Here is an 8,115-nt window from a genome sequence, read left to right on the forward strand (position 1 = left end):
AAAGGCCTGGACCTCAGCGCCTGTGCTCACTGGATGAGGCCCAGGATCTGCATTTTCTTCACACACTGGGGGTAGCCCTCTTGGTGATGATGCCTGTCTGTCAGGGCTCCATGACACTGTACACACAGGACACCTTGCAGGTGCCTGCCTGCTACTAAGGGCTCAACAAATAGAAGCTCTTGTGCTCCTATAGGTGAGACTCTTGGCTCCAGGAAGATCATTTTTGAGCTTAGTGGAAGAACAAAAGCCAGATGATGGGGATTCAAACACCAAGCACTCGGTGAGGGAAGTCAGTTTGCCTCTGAGATTCTGAGCTAGAGAAGGAGACAGAGGCCTGTGAAAGAGGGAGAAGGAAGTTTGAAGCTCAGGCAGGACAGGAGGAGGAGCTGAGCGGGGTGGAGAGGGGAGATGTGCAGGTAAATTACACGGAGAGGACAGCGCTGCTGATGCTGGCAGAGTAGCACAGGAGCAAAGACAGGAACACTGCCCCGGAGGCTGCATCCAGCACAGAACTGCATTCCTGACTGACATCACCACATACTGTGACCTTTGCTTCTCCAAAATCAGACACCCCCTGTTTCCACTCCTGGTGGTTACTGTTTCTACTGCGCAAAGAAGAAAAAAGAGACTGAACGAGGAGATAGGAGATTAGAAAGAAAAGAGTGAATTTAAAGTAATTTATATGTATAATAAGCTCCATTTTTTTATTATTATTTCATCTTGTGTTTATTAACCATCTGCTTTATTTCAGGCATTTGCGCTGGTTGCAGTGAGGAGAAAATTGACGTTATCCAACGTGCTTATGTCGGTTTCTTTCTGCTCTGGGCACTGGGCCTCATGTATCTGTTTACGGCTGTGATGTATGCTTGAAGGAAACGTGAATTCCTCCAGTGATGCCATGATACGGGGGGATGCGGCTGCTGGAGAGTGAAGGAGGCCTCCCTAGAGCAGAGAGGCTAGAGCTGAAGCCAGGTGGCTGTGGGTGCTGCCAGGGTGAGATGTGTGGGGGATGTTCTAGATAAAGGATGCCGCGTTTGTGGATAAGGAACTGAAGGAAAGCTGGTGAGGACAGACTTGCTCAGCAGGAGGGGGCAGGGCACAGACATGGGGACAGGGAAGGGGGCAGGCCCTGGGAGCTTAGCAGGTGCCCAGCGTCTCTGTGGATCCAAGAGTGAGGGTAGTAACATCCTCCACAGGATACTGTGACACAGGTATGAGTGGGGGCGATATGGAACACAGGCTCAGATCCACATCTTTACAGCCAAGCTGCCACCATTTAGAACATGTATCAGAGCCTTGGATATGATGGGGGACCAGGTGGACCCTCACGTCATGGGTAGATGGAGGCTGTTGGTATGGAGAGGGCAGAGCAGTGGGAGTGAAGGACAGTGAGCAGCTCCAAGACTTGGCAATTCATGAGCTTCCAGCTGGGTGACTCGTTCCTACTTTACTGTCATCAGGACCACTGAAGAAGACATGAGCTTATCTTTAGACTGTTTTGGTCCAAGATGCAATGTCCAGATGAAAATGTCCAGGAAGCAGTTGCCTGTGTGGATGTGGAGGGAAAACCAGAGCTGATCACAGAAACACAGGCTGAAGACATTTGTCCTGGGTGGTTGGGTGTGTGCGGGTCTGGTGAGGGGGCAGGAGGGGGTCATTGGGGGTGAGGGGGAGTCCAGGGACAGAGAGTGCGATGCTGTGATGGAAGGAAGCAACACTAGGCGGCAGACACGGGGGCGAGAGTTGATGCCCTTTGAGGATCAAGGCAAAGATTTACAGGTGAGACTGAGTATGAAATACTGAGAAAATGGTAGGGACTGAGTGAGGGAGCTGCTGAAAGTCTGGCTTGCACAGTGTTTCCACCTGCATGCCTTGGAACCCTGGCTCTTCAGGAGCATTTCTATCACATCCTCTCCGTCTCTTTCTGACACACACACGTGTTTTATAATCAATTAATTATGAGGATTGCTGCTAAAATGAAATAGCTCTTTCAACAACAGAACTTCCGAAAGTATTTATTTAGCATGTAGTTGAGTCACTGAGTCGTGTCTGATTCTTTTGCTACCGCACCTGCCAGGTTCCTCTGTCCGTGGGATTCACCAGGCAAGGATACTGGGGCGAGTTGCCATTTTCTTCTCCAGGGGATCCTCCCAACCCAGGGATTGAACCCATGTCTCCTGCATTACAGGCGGATTCTTTACCACTGAGCCACCTGGGAAACCACCTTATTACTATAGTATGTACCACCCAGCAACTCTTAATGAATCTCAGGACCCAAGTCAGTGTTCCCTGGAACCCCACTTGAGAAACACTGGCTGAGCACTGTCAATAGACTTGGCCACAGAAAAGCACATGGTCTCTCTCGATAGCCTCCCCTCCATCTGCGTACCTGCTCCCAAGCCTCTCCTCTCTGGAAGCTACCGTTTCTCTCAGGAGTTGGAAGAGCAGCCATCAGTTGCAGGGTATGTGGGTTTGGGACTGTGAAGGTCAAAATACTTGGTGATTCCTGGCAGGCAGGAATTCCATCTATTCTGGCCAGTGGTTGGGTGAGAGTTGTCTCTGGGGTGTTAGGTGCCATGAGTCTTAGTGAGTAACGAAGTGAAAACTAGTGACACTAGTGAGTAATTAGTGAAAGCCTCTAACTTAGCAGCAATAGGCCTATTTCATTTTTAGGCAGACGGGAAATCATGGGAAAAGGAATTTCTGGTACAAACCTGCAGATAATTGGGGTGGGAGTGGGAAGGGGTATGCAGTCCCTGTGCTGGAGACTGAAACAATTTGGTCTCGTGAGACTGGGAGAGGGAGGGCTGCCAGGGACCAGCCCCGGCTGATCCAGGGAATTCGAAGCAGGGACGGCATTGGCGAGGATCGGGAAACAACTGCTTAATTAAACGTTTATTAAGGATATAAAGAGTGGTGAAATAAGGATAGCTCAGTGAAGAAATTCAGTGAAGAAAAGAGGCTGAATAAAATTCCAAAGCAGGGAATTTACGTCACCTACGAAGGCCGCAGGCGTCCTCCCGTTCTCCCGAAGGAGAGGAGACACTAAGGCCTCCCCGGTCAGATCTTAGAAGCCCAGGCAAAATTAGTAGGCTTGACGAGCTTCCCTTGACGAGCCTCAGAGGAAAAGTTCAGCTAGAAGGTGAAAGAAAGAACAACATGGGGAGACCAAATTTCGGTGAACAAAAGGGCATACTTTATTTTCCAAAGTAGTTTTATACCTTAAGTTGTGCATAGAGGATAATGGGGGAAGGGGTAGAGTCATGCAAGGACAGCAGTTCCTGATCCTTATCGAAGCCAGGCTTTCAAACTTATCATATGCAAAAGTTTAGGTGATTTACATTATCTTCTGGCCAGGAGGCCTGTTAACATTTTAAGAAGCTTATTTTTCTCTAAAGGTGATTATTCTAAAGTCAGGCGCCAGCCTCCAAAAAGCATTGGATAAAGTTGCATTCCTATTGGGCAAAGGTGAGGTGGGCTCAATCAAGAAAAGAATTAATTCAAGGGTCCAAGGTTACAAACATTGAGGCAACTGCTTACATTTCTATACACCCATTATATCAATCAATACACCGCCAAGGACACAGTAGGTAAGGGATATGGAGACTTAGCAGCAAACATTGGCCCAATAAGTGAAAAACCCTTCACCAATACAATTTCTAATCAATCTTTTAACTACTCAAAGGAATCTGTGTTTAGACAGTTTAAAACATCTCCTGCCTCTCAGTTGGGAGGCTCTGAACAATCACATGTTGCCGGAAAAAACCTATTCAGGCAGGCTAGAGGACTTCCAAAGGAGTTTGTAGGTTGAAACACTGTCACACCCAGGAATTATGAACTGGAGCTGTAAGCTAACTCTTTTTTCAGAGAGAGGTAGTGGAGGACAGCCCCCCATAAAGTCAGAGGTGTAGGTGAAAGCACAAAGCAGAAAGTAGGCAGACTCTGGTTTTGGGGGTAGATGCTCGAGAGTTTCCAGGGGGACTCCTGAGGCTTGATCCCGCCTTTGCGTATGCCAAGCCTCCTTCCTCATGACCTTTGCCAGGGGCGGAGCTCACTCCCCACAGAGGGCTTGTTATTTGAGTGTTTGGAACTTGGAAATTCTTTTATGTGGTTAATTGATATTGTGAATGTGTAGTTGCATTGTCCATATGTTGGGCCATAAGGACCTATTTCAGCAGAAACTCTGGAATGATAGTGAGTTCACTAGCACCTCCTTCATATATAGAAAGAGTTACATATAGTTTTAAAAGCAGTGGAAGATCGCTGTAGCAGGGTTAAGCAAATAAGAATGGTGTTAGGAGCAGCACGGAATGTTGTGTGGTGGGGTTTTCCTTGAACTTGAAGCCCAGTATATATATATATATATATATATATTTATCTCCAGTATCTGGTGTAATGCTTAGTAATCAGTCAACCTTTGATTGAATGGGTGGATGAATAAATCCCTAATACTCATCCTTTTTAAAGCCTGACTTTAAACTGAAGGACCAGCGAAGAACCCTTGAGACTAACTTCACTTTGTGGGTCAAACAGAGTCAGAATTATCCGGATGACCTTTAGGTTCTTGTACAGATTGGTAGTCACTAGTCTGACATAGTTGATGGTTGCCGATAAGAAAAGGAATTTGGGGCCTTAAGGTAGAAAATAACTGACTCTTGCAAGTTTTGCACAAGTTTTGCAAGGAGAAACTGACATTATGGGCTAGAAGAAGCAGTTGGTCTTAGTGTACTGATGAATAGTAAAATTTGTAGATTTGATGAATACTGCTTAAAAATCTATAGTGTTTTAATCCTGTGTGTGTGTGTGTGTGTGCGTGCGCACGCACGCTGTCATGTCTGATTCTTTGCTGCACTGTGGACTGTAGTCTGCCAGGCTTATCTGTCCGGTTGCCATTTCCTACACCAGGGGATCTGCCAAACCCAGAGACTGAACCCACGTCTCTTACATCACCTGCATTGGCAAGCAGATTCTTTACCACTCTGCCACCTGGGCATCCCTTTTAGTCCTACTTCTTACACCTTTATACACATATTTCTGCATAACAGATTGATGATTCCTACATGAGAGAGTGATGTTGAATGAATATACAGATGAGTGAATTCACAGGTGCTTTTGCTGAGTGTAACTTTCTTATTTCTTTATCTGCTTGTTTGTGTCCTAACACTTGGAATAACTAGTTCTGTCTCATGCATGCTCAGGTGTCTATTTTGGATTCACATCACCTCACATGGACTCTCACTGTACTCTTAAGGTGACAGTAAACAGCTGGCATGTTCTGCATCTCATTGCATCCTCACTATTTCTTGTTTCCAGTGTCCTGTCATTATCCTTCCTCCCTTTACCTCTGTCTTCTCTCTGGACTTGGAGGCCTTCTTTCTTCCTGTTGGATTACTGATTTAATTTTTCAATGTTTTAAGAATTTACTAACTGCTAAGTAGTATGTTGGAGAAGGCAATGGCACCCCACTCCAGTACTCTTGCGTGGAAAATCCCATGGACGGAGGAGCCTGTTAAGCTGCAATCCATGGGGTCTCTAAGAGTCGGACATGACTGAGCGACTTCACTTTCACTTTTCACTTTCATGCATTGGAGAAGGAAATGGCAACCCACTCCAGTGTTCTTTCCTGGAGAATCCCAAGGACGGGGGAGCCTGGTAGGCTGCTGTCTATGGGGTCGCACAGAGTCGGACATGACTGAAGTGACTAACTGAAGTGACTTAGCATAGCATAAGTAGTATGTCAAGTCCGTATATTGTCACCCTGCTTATTTAACTTATACGCAGAGTGCACACATGCATGCTAAGTCACTTCAGTCGTGTCCAACTCTGTGATTCTGTGGACTGCAGCTTGCCAGGTTCCTCTGTCCATGGGATTCTCCTCTGGCAGGAATACTGGAATGGTATTCTATGCCCTCCTCCAGGGGATCTTCCCTACCCAGGGACCAAATCCATATCTCTTACATATAACCCACATTGGCAGGCAGGTTCTTTACCACTAGCACCACCTGGGAAGCCCTATATGCAGAGTACATCATGCGAAATGCTGGGCTGGTTGAATCACAAGCTGGAATCAAGATTGCCAGGAGAAATTCAACAATCTCAAATATGCAAATGATACCACTTTAACAGCAGAAAGCAAAGAGGAACTAAAGAACCTCTTGATGAAAGTGAAAGAGGAGAGTGAAAAAGCTGGCTTAAAACTCAACATTTAAAAAACAAATATCATAGCATCTGGTCCCATCACTTCATGGCAAATTGATGCAGAAAAAGTGGAAACTGTGACAGATATTCTCTCTTGGGCTCCAAAATCACTATGGACAGTGACTGTAGCCACAGAATTAAAAGATGCTTTCTCCTTGGAAGAAAAGCTGTGACAAAACTAGACAGCATATTAAAAAGCAGAGACATCACTTTGCCAACAAAGGTCCATCTAGTCAAAGCAATGTTTTTTCCAGTAGTCATGTATGGATGTGAGAAATGGACCATAAAGAAAACTGAGTGCTAAAGAATTGAAGCTTTTGAATTGTGGTGTTAGAGAAGACTCTTGAAAATCCCTTGAAATGCAATGAGATCAAACCAGTCAATCATAAGGGAAATCAACCCTGAATATTCATTGGAAGGACTGATGCTGAAACTGAAGCTCCAATACTTTGACCCCTTGATGTGAAGAGCTGACTCTTTGGAAAAGACCCTGATGGTAGGAAAAACTGAGGGCAAGAGGAGAAGAGGGTGACATAGGATGAGATGGTTGGATGGTATCACTGACTCAATGGCATGAGTTTAAGCAAACTCAGATTGATAGTGAAGGAAGCCTGGAACACTGCAGTCCATGGGTCACAGAGAGGTGGGGACAGTTTAGCAACTGAACAACAGCTATATAGTCATCCCTGGATATCTGCAGGGAGGGGGACATGAGGGAGGATTGATACAAAAAAGGCGCTGAAGTCCCTTAAATAAAATGACACAGTTCTTGCATTGAACACCCCACCCTACCCTCTTGTATACTTTTAATCACCTCAATTACTTATAATGCCTAATATGATGGAAATGCTGTGTAAATGATTGCTGGAGTACAATCATTTGGGAACTTTAAGGAATTTTTTTCCCCAAATATTTTGGATCTGCATTTGGTTGAATCCATGAATTCAGAGCCCAGGATGCAGAGGGCTGACCACATCATGAATCATGCTGGTCACCAGGACCACAGAGATGCACAGGACATGGCGCTTCTCTTACAGAAGTTGTAAACATGTCTGCACATCACCAGTAAGACATGGTGGTATGTGTGGCACAATACAGAGCAAATATAAGGTTCTGTGTTGTTCTAGAGAGAGACTGGTTATAGTAGGGGTTGAGGTGGGCAAGGCAGGCTTTGCAGCAGAGGTTGTATCTTTACTTGTCAGTATTCTTCTGTTGCATCATATTCCAAAAGCAAAATTTATCAAACCCTCAAGATTGACCAATCTGTCATCAAATCTTCTTTCCCTGCTAAAAGAAGTTTTCTTGGAGGAACTAGTCTTTGCTAATTAATCCCATCAACAGAAATACCTTCCTTTTAGAATAATCAGTGAGTTCAAAACAAAACCATCCCTTCACTTAAAAGTTGATCGGGTTCTGTCATGTACAGCAGTTTTTGTGTACAAAACTGTGTAAACAACAAATAATCTTGAAGGGATTTTACCTTCTGAGGACTAGATTCAAACCCAAGATAGGGTGATCTATCAAATTTCTTCATACAGTTAGAAAATGAAGTGTTTAGGCTGTTTTGAAACATCTTTGTGAATGATAGAGATGTTAAAATAAAAAATAAAAATCATCCAGATTCTCCATACAGCATAAGTTTGTGTTTTGGTCAGCCTATAAAATTTTCTACCTTATGTTAAAATGTAGAAAATCCTCTCCCATAAAGACACAAATTTAGAATCACAAATTTTTAGCTTGAGATTTTCAAGGCTGAAAGAAGACACTTGGGAAGAAAAGAAGCATGGAGCTATTTCTGTATTAAAAAGAAAGTGCAGGAGAATCAAAATCTTTTATTTTTGTTCCATGACTTAATAATTCAACTGTACTTTTCTTTCTCTCAAAGCAGATAAGCATAGACAATAATTGCAATAGGTA

Source organism: Bos javanicus, chromosome 28, assembly GCF_032452875.1.
Source record: "Bos javanicus breed banteng chromosome 28, ARS-OSU_banteng_1.0, whole genome shotgun sequence".
NCBI lineage: Eukaryota > Metazoa > Chordata > Mammalia > Artiodactyla > Bovidae > Bos > Bos javanicus.